This window comes from Scyliorhinus torazame, chromosome 6 (genome assembly GCF_047496885.1).
Source record: "Scyliorhinus torazame isolate Kashiwa2021f chromosome 6, sScyTor2.1, whole genome shotgun sequence".
NCBI classification, from domain to species: Eukaryota; Metazoa; Chordata; class Chondrichthyes; order Carcharhiniformes; family Scyliorhinidae; genus Scyliorhinus; species Scyliorhinus torazame.
In genome coordinates this window covers 12,185,849-12,199,925 of record NC_092712.1, presented here as the reverse complement: position 1 = coordinate 12,199,925, position 14,077 = coordinate 12,185,849, and positions in this window count along the sequence as shown.

The window sequence follows — 14,077 nt, the reverse complement described above, 5'->3', positions numbered from 1 at the left end:
GCTGCATCCAACTGGAACTGGGCCCTCCGACTCTGCTCCCAGTCAGCTGCAACCAACTGGCCCTCCGCCCTCCGACTCTGCTCCCAGTCAGCAGCAACCAACTGGAACTCCGCCCTCCGACTCTGCTCCCAGTCAGCCGCAACCAACTGGAACTGCGCCCTCCGACTCTGTTCCCAGTCAGCAGCAACCAATTGGAACTCCGCCCTCCGACTCTGCTCCCAGTCAGCAGCATCCAACTGGCCCTCCGCCCTCCGACTCTGCTCCCGGTCAGCTGCAACCAACTGGAACTGTGCCCTCCGACTCTGCTCCCAGTCAGCTGCAACCAACTGGAACTGTGCCCTCCGACTCTGCTCCCAGTCAGCTGCAACCAACTGGAACTGTGCCCTCCCACTCTGCTCCCAGTCAGCTGCAACCAACTGGAACTGCGCCCTCCGACTCTGCTCCCGGTCAGCTGCAACCAACTGGAACTGCGCCCTCCGACTCTGCTCCCGGTCAGCTGCAACCAACTGGACCTCCGCCCTCCGACTCTGCTCCCAGTCAGCAGCAACCAACTGGAACTGTGCCCTCCGACTCTGCTCCCAGTCAGCAGCAACCAACTGGAACTGCGCCCTCCGACTCTGCTCCCAGTCAGCTGCAACCAACTGGAACTGTGCCCTCCGACTCTGCTCCCAGTCAGCTGCAACTAACTGGAACTGCGCCCTCCGACTCTGCTCCCAGTCAGCTGCAACCAACTGGAACTGTGCCCTCCGACTCTGCTCCCAGTCAGCTGCAACCAACTGGAACTGCGCCCTCCGACTCTGCTCCCAGTCAGCTGCAACCAACTGGAACTGTGCCCTCCGACTCTGCTCCCACTCAGCTGCAACCAACTGGAACTGCGCCCTCCGACTCTGCTCCCAGTCAGCTGCAACCAACTGGAACTGCGCCCTCCGACTCTGCTCCCAGTCAGCAGCAACCAACTGGAACTCCGCCCTCCGACTCTGCTCCCAGTCAGCTGCAACCAACTGGCCCTCCGCCCTCCGACTCTGCTCCCAGTCAGCAGCAACCAACAGGAAGTCCGCCCTCCGACTCTGCTCCCAGTCAGCCGCAACCAACTGGAACTGCGCCCTCCGACTCTGTTCCCAGTCAGCTGCATTCAACTGGAACTGCGCCCTCCGACTCTGCTCCCAGTCAGCTGCAACCAACTGGCCCTCCGCCCTCCGACTCTGCTCCCAGTCAGCAGCAACCAACTGGAACTCCGCCCTCCGACTCTGCTCCCAGTCAGCCGCAACCAACTGGAACTGCGCCCTCCGACTCTGTTCCCAGTCAGCAGCAACCAATTGGAACTCCGCCCTCCGACTCTGCTCCCAGTCAGCAGCATCCAACTGGCCCTCCGCCCTCCGACTCTGCTCCCGGTCAGCTGCAACCAACTGGAACTGTGCCCTCCGACTCTGCTCCCAGTCAGCTGCAACCAACTGGAACTGTGCCCTCCGACTCTGCTCCCAGTCAGCTGCAACCAACTGGAACTGTGCCCTCCCACTCTGCTCCCAGTCAGCTGCAACCAACTGGAACTGCGCCCTCCGACTCTGCTCCCGGTCAGCTGCAACCAACTGGAACTGCGCCCTCCGACTCTGCTCCCGGTCAGCTGCAACCAACTGGACCTCCGCCCTCCGACTCTGCTCCCAGTCAGCAGCAACCAACTGGAACTGTGCCCTCCGACTCTGCTCCCAGTCAGCAGCAACCAACTGGAACTGCGCCCTCCGACTCTGCTCCCAATCAGCTGCAACTAACTGGAACTGCGCCCTCCGACTCTGCTCCCAGTCAGCTGCAACCAACTGGAACTGCGCCCTCCGACTCTGCTCCCAGTCAGCTGCAACCAACTGGAACTGCGCCCTCCGACTCTGCTCCCAGTCAGCAGCAACCAACTGGAACTCCGCCCTCCGACTCTGCTCCCAGTCAGCTGCAACCAACTGGCCCTCCGCCCTCCGACTCTGCTCCCAGTCAGCAGCAACCAACTGGAACTCCGCCCTCCGACTCTGCTCCCAGTCAGCCGCAACCAACTGGAACTGCGCCCTCCGACTCTGTTCCCAGTCAGCTGCATCCAACTGGAACTGCGCCCTCCGACTCTGCTCCCAGTCAGCTGCAACCAACTGGCCCTCCGCCCTCCGACTCTGCTCCCAGTCAGCAGCAACCAACTGGAACTCCGCCCTCCGACTCTGCTCCCAGTCAGCCGCAACCAACTGGAACTGCGCCCTCCGATTCTGTTCCCAGTCAGCAGCAACCAATTGGAACTCCGCCCTCCGACTCTGCTCCCAGTCAGCAGCATCCAACTGGCCCTCCGCCCTCCGACTCTGCTCCCGGTCAGCTGCAACCAACTGGAACTGTGCCCTCCGACTCTGCTCCCAGTCAGCTGCAACCAACTGGAACTGTGCCCTCCGACTCTGCTCCCAGTCAGCTGCAACCAACTGGAACTGTGCCCTCCCACTCTGCTCCCAGTCAGCTGCAACCAACTGGAACTGCGCCCTCCGACTCTGCTCCCGGTCAGCTGCAACCAACTGGAACTGCGCCCTCCGACTCTGCTCCCGGTCAGCTGCAACCAACTGGACCTCCGCCCTCCGACTCTGCTCCCAGTCAGCAGCAACCAACTGGAACTGTGCCCTCCGACTCTGCTCCCAGTCAGCAGCAACCAACTGGAACTGCGCCCTCCGACTCTGCTCCCAGTCAGCTGCAACCAACTGGAACTGTGCCCTCCGACTCTGCTCCCAGTCAGCAGCAACCAACTGGAACTGAGCCCTCCGACTCTGCTCCCAGTCAGCTGCAACCAACTGGAACTGCGCCCTCCGACTCTGCTCCCGGTCAGCTGCAACCAACTGGAACTGAGCCCTCCGACTCTGCTCCCAGTCAGCTGCAACCAACTGGAACTCCGCCCTCCGACTCTGCTCCCAGTCAGCTGCAACCAACTGGAACTGCGACCTCCGACTCTGCTCCCAGTCAGCAGCAACCAACTGGAACTGCGCCCTCCGACTCTGCTCCCAGTCAGCAGCAACCAACTGGAACTGCGCCCTCCGACTCTGCTCCCGGTCAGCTGCAACCAACTGGACCTCCGCCCTCCGACTCTGCTCCCAGTCAGCAGCAACCAACTGGAACTGTGCCCTCCGACTCTGCTCCCAGTCAGCAGAAACTAACTGGAACTGTGCCCTCCGACTCTGCTCCCGGTCAGCAGCAACCAACTGGAACTGTGCCCTCCGACTCTGCTCCCAGTCAGCAGCAACCAACTGGAACTGTGCCCTCCGACTCTGCTCCCAGTCAGCTGCAACCAACTGGAACTGTGACCTCCGACTCTGCTCCCAGTCAGCAGCAACCAACTGGAACTGTGCCCTCCCACTCTGCTCCCAGTCAGCTGCAACCAACTGGAACTGCGCCCTCCGACTCTGCTCCCAGTCAGCAGCAACCAACTGGCCCTCCGCCCTCCGACTCTGCTCCCAGTCAGCTGCAACCAACTGGAACTGCGCCCTCCGACTCTGCTCCCAGTCAGCTGCAACCAACTGGAACTGCGCCCTCCGACTCTGCTCCCGGTCAGCTGCAACCAACTGGACCTCCGCCCTCCGACTCTGCTCCCAGTCAGCAGCAACCAACTGGAACTGTGCCCTCCGAGTCTGCTCCCAGTCAGCTGCAACCAACTGGAACTGTGCCCCCCGACTCTGCTCCCAGTCAGCTGCAACCAACTGGAACTGTGCCCTCCGACTCTGCTCCCAGTCAGCTGCAACCAACTGGAACTGTGCCCTCCGACTCTGCTCCCAGTCAGCTGCAACCAACTGGAACTGTGCCCTCCGACTCTGCTCCCAGTCAGCTGCAACCAACTGGCCCTCCGCCCTCCGACTCTGCTCCCAGTCAGCTGCAACCAACTGGAACTGTGCCCTCCGACTCTGCTCCCAGTCAGCTGCAACCAACTGGCCCTCCGCCCTCCGACTCTGCTCCCAGTCAGCAGCAACCAACTGGAACTGCGCCCTCCGACTCTGCTCCCAGTCAGCTGCAACCAACTGGCACTCCGCCCTCCGACTCTGCTCCCAGTCAGCTGCAACCAACTGGCCCTCCGCCCTCCGACTCTGCTCCCAGTCAGCTGCAACCAACTGGAACTGTGCCCTCCGACTCTGCTCCCAGTCAGCAGCAACCAACTGGAACTGAGCCCTCCGACTCTGCTCCCAGTCAGCTGCAACGAACTGGAACTGTGCCCTCCGACTCTGCTCCCAGTCAGCTGCAACTAACTGGAACTGCGCCCTCCGACTCTGCTCCCAGTCAGCTGCAACCAACTGGAACTGCGCCCTCCGACTCTGCTCCCAGTCAGCTGCAACCAACTGGACCTCCGACCTCCGACTCTGCTCCCAGTCAGCTGCAACCAACTGGAACTGCGCCCTCCGACTCTGCTCCCAGTCAGCTGCAACCAACTGGACCTCCGCCCTCCGACTCTGCTCCCAGTCAGCTGCAACCAACTGGACCTCCGACCTCCGACTCTGCTCCCAGTCAGCTGCAACCAACTGGAACTGCGCCCTCCGACTCTGCTCCCAGTCAGCTGCAACCAACTGGAACTGCGCCCTCCGACTCTGCTCCCAGCCAGCTGCAACCAACTGGAACTGCGCCCTCCGACTCTGCTCCCAGTCAGCTGCAACTAACTGGCCCTCCGCCCTCCGATTCTGCTCCCAGTCAGCTGCAACCAACTGGAACTGCGCCCTCCGACTCTGCTCCCAGTCAGCTGCAACCAACTGGCCCTCCGCCCTCCGACTCTGCTCCCAGTCAGCTGCAACCAACTGGACCTCCGCCCTCCGACTCTGCTCCCAGTCAGCTGCAACCAACCGGAACTGTGCCCTCCGACTCTGCTCCCAGTCAGCTGCAACCAACTGGAACTGTACCCTCCGACTCTGCTCCCAGTCAGCTGCAACCAACTGGAACTGCGCCCTCTGACTCTGCTCCCCGTCAGCTGCAACCAACTGGCCCTCCGCCCTCCGACTCTGCTCCCAGTCAGCTGCAACCAACTGGAACTGCGCCCTCCGACTCTGCTCCCAGTCAGCTGCAACCAACTGGCCCTCCGCCCTCCGACTCTGCTCCCAGTCAGCTGCAACCAACTGGAACTGTGCCCTCCGACTCTGCTCCCACTCAGCAGCAACCAACTGGAACTCCGCCCTCCGACTCTGCTCCCAGTCAGCTGCAACCAACTGGAACTGCGCCCTCCGACTCTGCTCCCAGTCAGCAGCAACCAACTGGAACTGTGCCCTCCGACTCTGCTCCCAGTCAGCAGCAACCAACTGGAACTGCGCCCTCCGACTCTGCTCCCAGTCAGCTGCAACCAACTGGAACTGCGCCCTCCGACTCTGCTCCCAGTCAGCTGCAACCAACTGGAACTGCGCCCTCCGACTCTGCTCCCAGTCAGCTGCAACCAACTGGAACTCCGCCCTCCGACTCTGCTCCCAGTCAGCAGCAACCAACTGGAACTGTGCCCTCCGACTCTGCTCCCAGTCAGCTGCAACCAACTGGATCTCCGCCCTCCGACTCTGCTCCCAGTCTGCTGCAACCAACTGGAACTGCGCCCTCGGACTCTGCTCCCAGTCAGCTGCAACTAACTGGACCTGTGCCCTCCGACTCTGCTCCCCGTCAGCTGCAACCAACTGGAACTGCGCCCTCCGACTCTGCTCCCAGTCAGCTGCAACCAACTGGAACTGTGCCCTCCGACTCTGCACCCAGTCAGCTGCAACCAACTGGAACTGCGCCCTCTGACTCTGCTCCCCGTCAGCTGCAACCAACTGGAACTGTGCCCTCCGACTCTGCTCCCAGTCAGCTGCAACCAACTGGAACTGTGCCCTCCGACTCAGCTCCCAGTCACTGCAACCAACTGGAACTCCGCCCTCCGACTCTGCTCCCAGTCAGCTGCAACCAACTGGAACTGCGCCCTCCGACTCTGCTCCCAGTCAGCTGCAGCCAACTGGCCCTCCGCCCTCCGACTCTGCTCCCAGTCAGCTGCATCCAACTGGAACTGTGCCCTCCGACTCTGCTCCCAGTCAGCTGCATCCAACTGGAACTCCGCCCTCCGACTCTGCTCCCAGTCAGCTGCAACCAACTGGAACTGTGCCCTCCGACTCTGCTCCCAGTCAGCTGCAACCAACTGGATCTCCGCCCTCCGACTCTGCTCCCAGTCAGCTGCAACCAACTGGAACTGCGCCCTCCGACTCTGCTCCCAGTCAGCTGCAACCAACTGGAACTGCGCCCTCCGACTCTGCTCCCAGTCAGCTGCAACCAACTGGAACTGCGCCCTCCGACTCCACTCCCAGTCAGCTGCAACCAACTGGACCTCCGCCCTCCAACTCTGCTCCCCGTCAGCTGCATCCAACTGGACCTCCGCCCTCCGACTCTGCTCCCAGTCAGCTGCAACCAACTGGCCCTCCGCCCTCCGACTCTGCTCCCAGTCAGCTGCAACTAACTGGCCCTCCGCCCTCCGACTCTGCTCCCCGTCAGCTGCAACCAACTGGACCTCCGGCCTCCGACTCTGCTCCCAGTCAGCTGCAACCAACTGGAACTGTGCCCTCCGACTCTGCTCCCTGTCAGTAGCAACCAACTGGCCCTCCGTCCTCCGACTCTGCTCCCACTCAGCAGCAACCAACTGGCCCTCCGCCCTCCGACTCTGCTCCCTGTCAGTAGCAACCAACTGGAACTGTGCCCTCCGACTCTGCTCCCAGTCAGCTGCAACCAACTGGAACTGCGCCCTCCGACTCTGCTCCCAGTCAGCTGCAACCAACTGGAACTGCGCCCTCCGACTCTGCTCCCAGTCAGCTGCAACCAACTGGACCTCCGCCCTCCGACTCTGCTCCCAGTCAGCTGCAACCAACTGGACCTCCGACCTCCGACTCTGCTCCCAGTCAGCTGCAACCAACTGGAACTGCGCCCTCCGACTCTGCTCCCAGTCAGCTGCAACCAACTGGAACTGCGCCCTCCGACTCTGCTCCCAGTCAGCTGCAACCAACTGGAACTGCGCCCTCCGACTCTGCTCCCAGTCAGCTGCAACCAACTGGCCCTCCGCCCTCCAACTCTGCTCCCAGTCAGCTGCAACCAACTGGACCTCCGCCCTCCGACTCTGCTCCCAGTCAGCTGCAACCAACTGGAACTGTGCCCTCCGACTCTGCTCCCAGTCAGCTGCAACCAACTGGAACTGTACCCTCCGACTCTGCTCCCAGTCAGCTGCAACCAACTGGAACTGCGCCCTCCGACTCTGCTCCCCGTCAGCTGCAACCAACTGGCCCTCCGCCCTCCGACTCTGCTCCCAGTCAGCTGCAACCAACTGGACCTCCGCCCTCCGACTCTGCTCCCAGTCAGCTGCAACCAACTGGAACTGTGCCCTCCGACTCTGCTCCCAGTCAGCTGCAACCAACTGGAACTGCGCCCTCCGACTCTGCTCCCAGTCAGCTGCAACCAACTGGAACTGCGCCCTCCGACTCTGCTCCCAGTCAGCTGCAACCAACTGGAACTCCGCCCTCCGACTCTGCTCCCAGTCAGCTGCAACCAACTGGACCTCCGCCCTCCGACTCTGCTCCCAGTCAGCTGCAACCAACTGGAACTGTGCCCTCCGACACTGCTCCCAGTCAGCTGCAACCAACTGGCCCTCCGCCCTCCGACTCTGCTCCCAGTCAGCAGCAACCAACTGGAACTGTGCCCTCCGACTCTGCTCCCACTCAGCAGCAACCAACTGGAACTCCGCCCTCCGACTCTGCTCCCAGTCAGCTGCAACCAACTGGAACTGCGCCCTCCGACTCTGCTCCCAGTCAGCAGCAACCAACTGGAACTGTGCCCTCCGACTCTGCTCCCAGTCAGCAGCAACCAACTGGAACTGCGCCCTCCGACTCTGCTCCCAGTCAGCTGCAACCAACTGGAACTGCGCCCTCCGACTCTGCTCCCAGTCAGCTGCAACCAACTGGAACTGCGCCCTCCGACTCTGCTCCCAGTCAGCTGCAACGAACTGGAACTGTGCCCTCCGACTCTGCTCCCAGTCAGCTGCAACTAACTGGAACTGCGCCCTCCGACTCTGCTCCCAGTCAGCTGCAACCAACTGGAACTGCGCCCTCCGACTCTGCTCCCAGTCAGCTGCAACCAACTGGACCTCCGACCTCCGACTCTGCTCCCAGTCAGCTGCAACCAACTGGAACTGCGCCCTCCGACTCTGCTCCCAGTCAGCTGCAACCAACTGGACCTCCGCCCTCCGACTCTGCTCCCAGTCAGCTGCAACCAACTGGACCTCCGACCTCCGACTCTGCTCCCAGTCAGCTGCAACCAACTGGAACTGCGCCCTCCGACTCTGCTCCCAGTCAGCTGCAACCAACTGGAACTGCGCCCTCCGACTCTGCTCCCAGTCAGCTGCAACTAACTGGCCCTCCGCCCTCCGATTCTGCTCCCAGTCAGCTGCAACCAACTGGAACTGCGCCCTCCGACTCTGCTCCCAGTCAGCTGCAACCAACTGGCCCTCCGCCCTCCGACTCTGCTCCCAGTCAGCTGCAACCAACTGGACCTCCGCCCTCCGACTCTGCTCCCAGTCAGCTGCAACCAACTGGAACTGTGCCCTCCGACTCTGCTCCCAGTCAGCTGCAACCAACTGGAACTGTACCCTCCGACTCTGCTCCCAGTCAGCTGCAACCAACTGGAACTGCGCCCTCCGACTCTGCTCCCCGTCAGCTGCAACCAACTGGCCCTCCGCCCTCCGACTCTGCTCCCAGTCAGCTGCAACCAACTGGAACTGCGCCCTCCGACTCTGCTCCCAGTCAGCTGCAACCAACTGGACCTCCGCCCTCCGACTCTGCTCCCAGTCAGCTGCAACCAACTGGAACTGCGCCCTCCGACTCTGCTCCCAGTCAGCTGCAACCAACTGGAACTGCGCCCTCCGACTCTGCTCCCAGTCAGCTGCAACCAACTGGAACTCCGCCCTCCGACTCTGCTCCCAGTCAGCTGCAACCAACTGGAACTCCGCCCTCCGACTCTGCTCCCAGTCAGCTGCAACCAACTGGACCTCCGCCCTCCGACTCTGCTCCCAGTCAGCTGCAACCAACTGGAACTGTGCCCTCCGACACTGCTCCCAGTCAGCTGCAACCAACTGGCCCTCCGCCCTCCGACTCTGCTCCCAGTCAGCAGCAACCAACTGGAACTGTGCCCTCCGACTCTGCTCCCACTCAGCAGCAACCAACTGGAACTCCGCCCTCCGACTCTGCTCCCAGTCAGCTGCAACCAACTGGAACTGCGCCCTCCGACTCTGCTCCCAGTCAGCAGCAACCAACTGGAACTGTGCCCTCCGACTCTGCTCCCAGTCAGCAGCAACCAACTGGAACTGCGCCCTCCGACTCTGCTCCCAGTCAGCTGCAACCAACTGGAACTGCGCCCTCCGACTCTGCTCCCAGTCAGCTGCAACCAACTGGAACTGCGCCCTCCGACTCTGCTCCCAGTCAGCTGCAACCAACTGGAACTCCGCCCTCCGACTCTGCTCCCAGTCAGCAGCAACCAACTGGAACTGTGCCCTCCGACTCTGCTCCCCGTCAGCTGCAACCAACTGGAACTGCGCCCTCCGACTCTGCTCCCAGTCAGCTGCAACCAACTGGAACTGTGCCCTCCGACTCTGCTCCCAGTCAGCTGCAACTAACTGGAACTGCGCCCTCCGACTCTGCTCCCAGTCAGCTGCAACCAACTGGAACTGTGCCCTCCGACTCTGCACCCAGTCAGCTGCAACCAACTGGAACTGTGCCCTCCGACTCTGCTCCCAGTCACTGCAACCAACTGGAACTCCGCCCTCCGACTCTGCTCCCAGTCAGCTGCAACCAACTGGAACTGCGCCCTCCGACTCTGCTCCCAGTCAGCTGCAGCCAACTGGCCCTCCGCCCTCCGACTCTGCTCCCAGTCAGCTGCAACCAACTGGAACTGTGCCCTCCGACTCTGCTCCCAGTCAGCTGCATCCAACTGGAACTCCGCCCTCCGACTCTGCTCCCAGTCAGCTGCAACCAACTGGAACTGTGCCCTCCGACTCTGCTCCCAGTCAGCTGCAACCAACTGGATCTCCGCCCTCCGACTCTGCTCCCAGTCAGCTGCAACCAACTGGAACTTCGCCCTCCGACTCTGCTCCCAGTCAGCTGCAACCAACTGGAACTGCGCCCGCCGACTCTGCTCCCAGTCAGCTGCAACCAACTGGAACTGCGCCCTCCGACTCCACTCCCAGTCAGCTGCAACCAACTGGACCTCCGCCCTCCAACTCTGCTCCCCGTCAGCTGCATCCAACTGGACCTCCGCCCTCCGACTCTGCTCCCAGTCAGCTGCAACCAACTGGCCCTCCACCCTCCGACTCTGCTCCCAGTCAGCTGCAACTAACTGGCCCTCCGCCCTCCGATTCTGCTCCCAGTCAGCTGCAACCAACTGGAACTGCGCCCTCCGACTCTGCTCCCAGTCAGCTGCAACCAACTGGCCCTCCGCCCTCCGACTCTGCTCCCAGTCAGCTGCAACCAACTGGACCTCCGTCCTCCGACTCTGCTCCCAGTCAGCTGCAACCAACTGGAACTGTGCCCTCCGACTCTGCTCCCAGTCAGCTGCAACCAACTGGAACTGTACCCTCCGACTCTGCTCCCAGTCAGCTGCAACCAACTGGAACTGCGCCCTCCGACTCTGCTCCCCGTCAGCTGCAACCAACTGGCCCTCCGCCCTCCGACTCTGCTCCCAGTCAGCTGCAACCAACTGGAACTGCGCCCTCCGACTCTGCTCCCAGTCAGCTGCAACCAACTGGACCTCCGCCCTCCGACTCTGCTCCCAGTCAGCTGCAACCAACTGGAACTGTGCCCTCCGACTCTGCTCCCAGTCAGCTGCAACCAACTGGAACTGCGCCCTCCGACTCTGCTCCCAGTCAGCTGCAACCAACTGGAACTGCGCCCTCCGAATCTGCTCCCAGTCAGCTGCAACCAACTGGAACTCCGCCCTCCGACTCTGCTCCCAGTCAGCTGCAACCAACTGGACCTCCGCCCTCCGACTCTGCTCCCAGTCAGCTGCAACCAACTGGAACTGTGCCCTCCGACACTGCTCCCAGTCAGCTGCAACCAACTGGCCCTCCGCCCTCCGACTCTGCTCCCAGTCAGCAGCAACCAACTGGAACTGTGCCCTCCGACTCTGCTCCCACTCAGCAGCAACCAACTGGAACTCCGCCCTCCGACTCTGCTCCCAGTCAGCTGCAACCAACTGGAACTGCGCCCTCCGACTCTGCTCCCAGTCAGCAGCAACCAACTGGAACTGTGCCCTCCGACTCTGCTCCCAGTCAGCAGCAACCAACTGGAACTGCGCCCTCCGACTCTGCTCCCAGTCAGCTGCAACCAACTGGAACTGCGCCCTCCGACTCTGCTCCCAGTCAGCTGCAACCAACTGGAACTGCGCCCTCCGACTCTGCTCCCAGTCAGCTGCAACCAACTGGAACTCCGCCCTCCGACTCTGCTCCCAGTCAGCAGCAACCAACTGGAACTGTGCCCTCCGACTCTGCTCCCAGTCAGCTGCAACCAACTGGATCTCCGCCCTCCGACTCTGCTCCCAGTCTGCTGCAACCAACTGGAACTGCGCCCTCCGACTCTGCTCCCAGTCAGCTGCAACTAACTGGACCTGTGCCCTCCGACTCTGCTCCCCGTCAGCTGCAACCAACTGGAACTGCGCCCTCCGACTCTGCTCCCAGTCAGCTGCAACCAACTGGAACTGTGCCCTCCGACTCTGCACCCAGTCAGCTGCAACCAACTGGAACTGCGCCCTCCGACTCTGCTCCCCGTCAGCTGCAACCAACTGGAACTGTGCCCTCCGACTCTGCTCCCAGTCAGCTGCAACCAACTGGAACTGTGCCCTCCGACTCTGCTCCCAGTCACTGCAACCAACTGGAACTCCGCCCTCCGACTCTGCTCCCAGTCAGCTGCAACCAACTGGAACTGCGCCCTCCGACTCTGCTCCCAGTCAGCTGCAGCCAACTGGCCCTCCGCCCTCCGACTCTGCTCCCAGTCAGCTGCAACCAACTGGAACTGTGCCCTCCGACTCTGCTCCCAGTCAGCTGCATCCAACTGGAACTCCGCCCTCCGACTCTGCTCCCAGTCAGCTGCAACCAACTGGAACTGTGCCCTCCGACTCTGCTCCCAGTCAGCTGCAACCAACTGGATCTCCGCCCTCCGACTCTGCTCCCAGTCAGCTGCAACCAACTGGAACTGCGCCCTCCGACTCTGCTCCCAGTCAGCTGCAACCAACTGGAACTGCGCCCTCCGACTCTGCTCCCAGTCAGCTGCAACCAACTGGAACTGCGCCCTCCGACTCCACTCCCAGTCAGCTGCAACCAACTGGACCTCCGCCCTCCAACTCTGCTCCCCGTCAGCTGCATCCAACTGGACCTCCGCCCTCCGACTCTGCTCCCAGTCAGCTGCAACCAACTGGCCCTCCGCCCTCCGACTCTGCTCCCAGTCAGCTGCAACTAACTGGCCCTCCGCCCTCCGACTCTGCTCCCCGTCAGCTGCAACCAACTGGATCTCCGGCCTCCGACTCTGCTCCCAGTCAGCTGCAACCAACTGGAACTGTGCCCTCCGACTCTGCTCCCTGTGAGTAGCAACCAACTGGCCCTCCGCCCTCCGACTCTGCTCCCACTCAGCAGCAACCAACTGGCCCTCCGCCCTCCGACTCTGCTCCCTGTCAGTAGCAACCAACTGGAACTGTGCCCTCCGACTCTGCTCCCAGTCAGCTGCAACCAACTGGAACTGCGCCCTCCGACTCTGCTCCCAGTCAGCTGCAACCAACTGGAACTGTGCCCTCCGACTCTGCTCCCTGTCAGTAGCAACCAACTGGAACTGCGCCCTCCGACTCTGCTCCCAGTCAGCTGCAACCAACTGGAACTGCGCCCTCCGACTCTGCTCCCGGTCAGCTGCAACCAACTGGCCCTCCGCCCTCCGACTCTGCTCCCAGTCAGCTGCAACCAACTGTAACTGCGCCCTCCGACTCTGCTCCCAGTCAGCAGCAACCAACTGGAACTGCGCCCTCCGACTCTGCTCCCAGTCAGCAGCAACCAACTGGAACTGTGCCCTCCGACTCTGCTCCCAGTCAGCTGCAACTAACTGGACCTGTGCCCTCCGACTCTGCTCCCCGTCAGCTGCAACCAACTGGAACTGCGCCCTCCGACTCTGCTCCCAGTCAGCTGCAACCAACTGGAACTGTGCCCTCCGACTCTGCACCCAGTCAGCTGCAACCAACTGGAACTGCGCCCTCCGACTCTGCTCCCCGTCAGCTGCAACCAACTGGAACTGTGCCCTCCGACTCTGCTCCCAGTCAGCTGCAACCAACTGGAACTGCGCCCTCCGACTCTGCTCCCAGTCACTGCAACCAACTGGAACTCCGCCCTCCGACTCTGCTCCCAGTCAGCTGCAACCAACTGGAACTGCGCCCTCCGACTCTGCTCCCAGTCAGCTGCAGCCAACTGGCCCTCCGCCGTCCGACTCTGCTCCCAGTCAGCTGCAACCAACTGGAACTGTGCCCTCCGACTCTGCTCCCAGTCAGCTGCAACCAACTGGAACTGTACCCTCCGACTCTGCTCCCAGTCAGCTGCAACCAACTGGAACTGCGCCCTCCGACTCTGCTCCCCGTCAGCTGCAACCAACTGGCCCTCCGCCCTCCGACTCTGCTCCCAGTCAGCTGCAACCAACTGGAACTGCGCCCTCCGACTCTGCTCCCAGTCAGCTGCAACCAACTGGACCTCCGCCCTCCGACTCTGCTCCCAGTCAGCTGCAACCAACTGGAACTGTGCCCTCCGACTCTGCTCCCAGTCAGCTGCAACCAACTGGAACTGCGCCCTCCGACTCTGCTCCCAGTCAGCTGCAACCAACTGGAACTGCGCCCTCCGAATCTGCTCCCAGTCAGCTGCAACCAACTGGAACTCCGCCCTCCGACTCTGCTCCCAGTCAGCTGCAACCAACTGGACCTCCGCCCTCCGACTCTGCTCCCAGTCAGCTGCAACCAACTGGAACTGTGCCCTCCGACACTGCTCCCAGTCAGCTGCAACCAACTGGCCCTCCGCCCTCCGACTCTGCTCCCA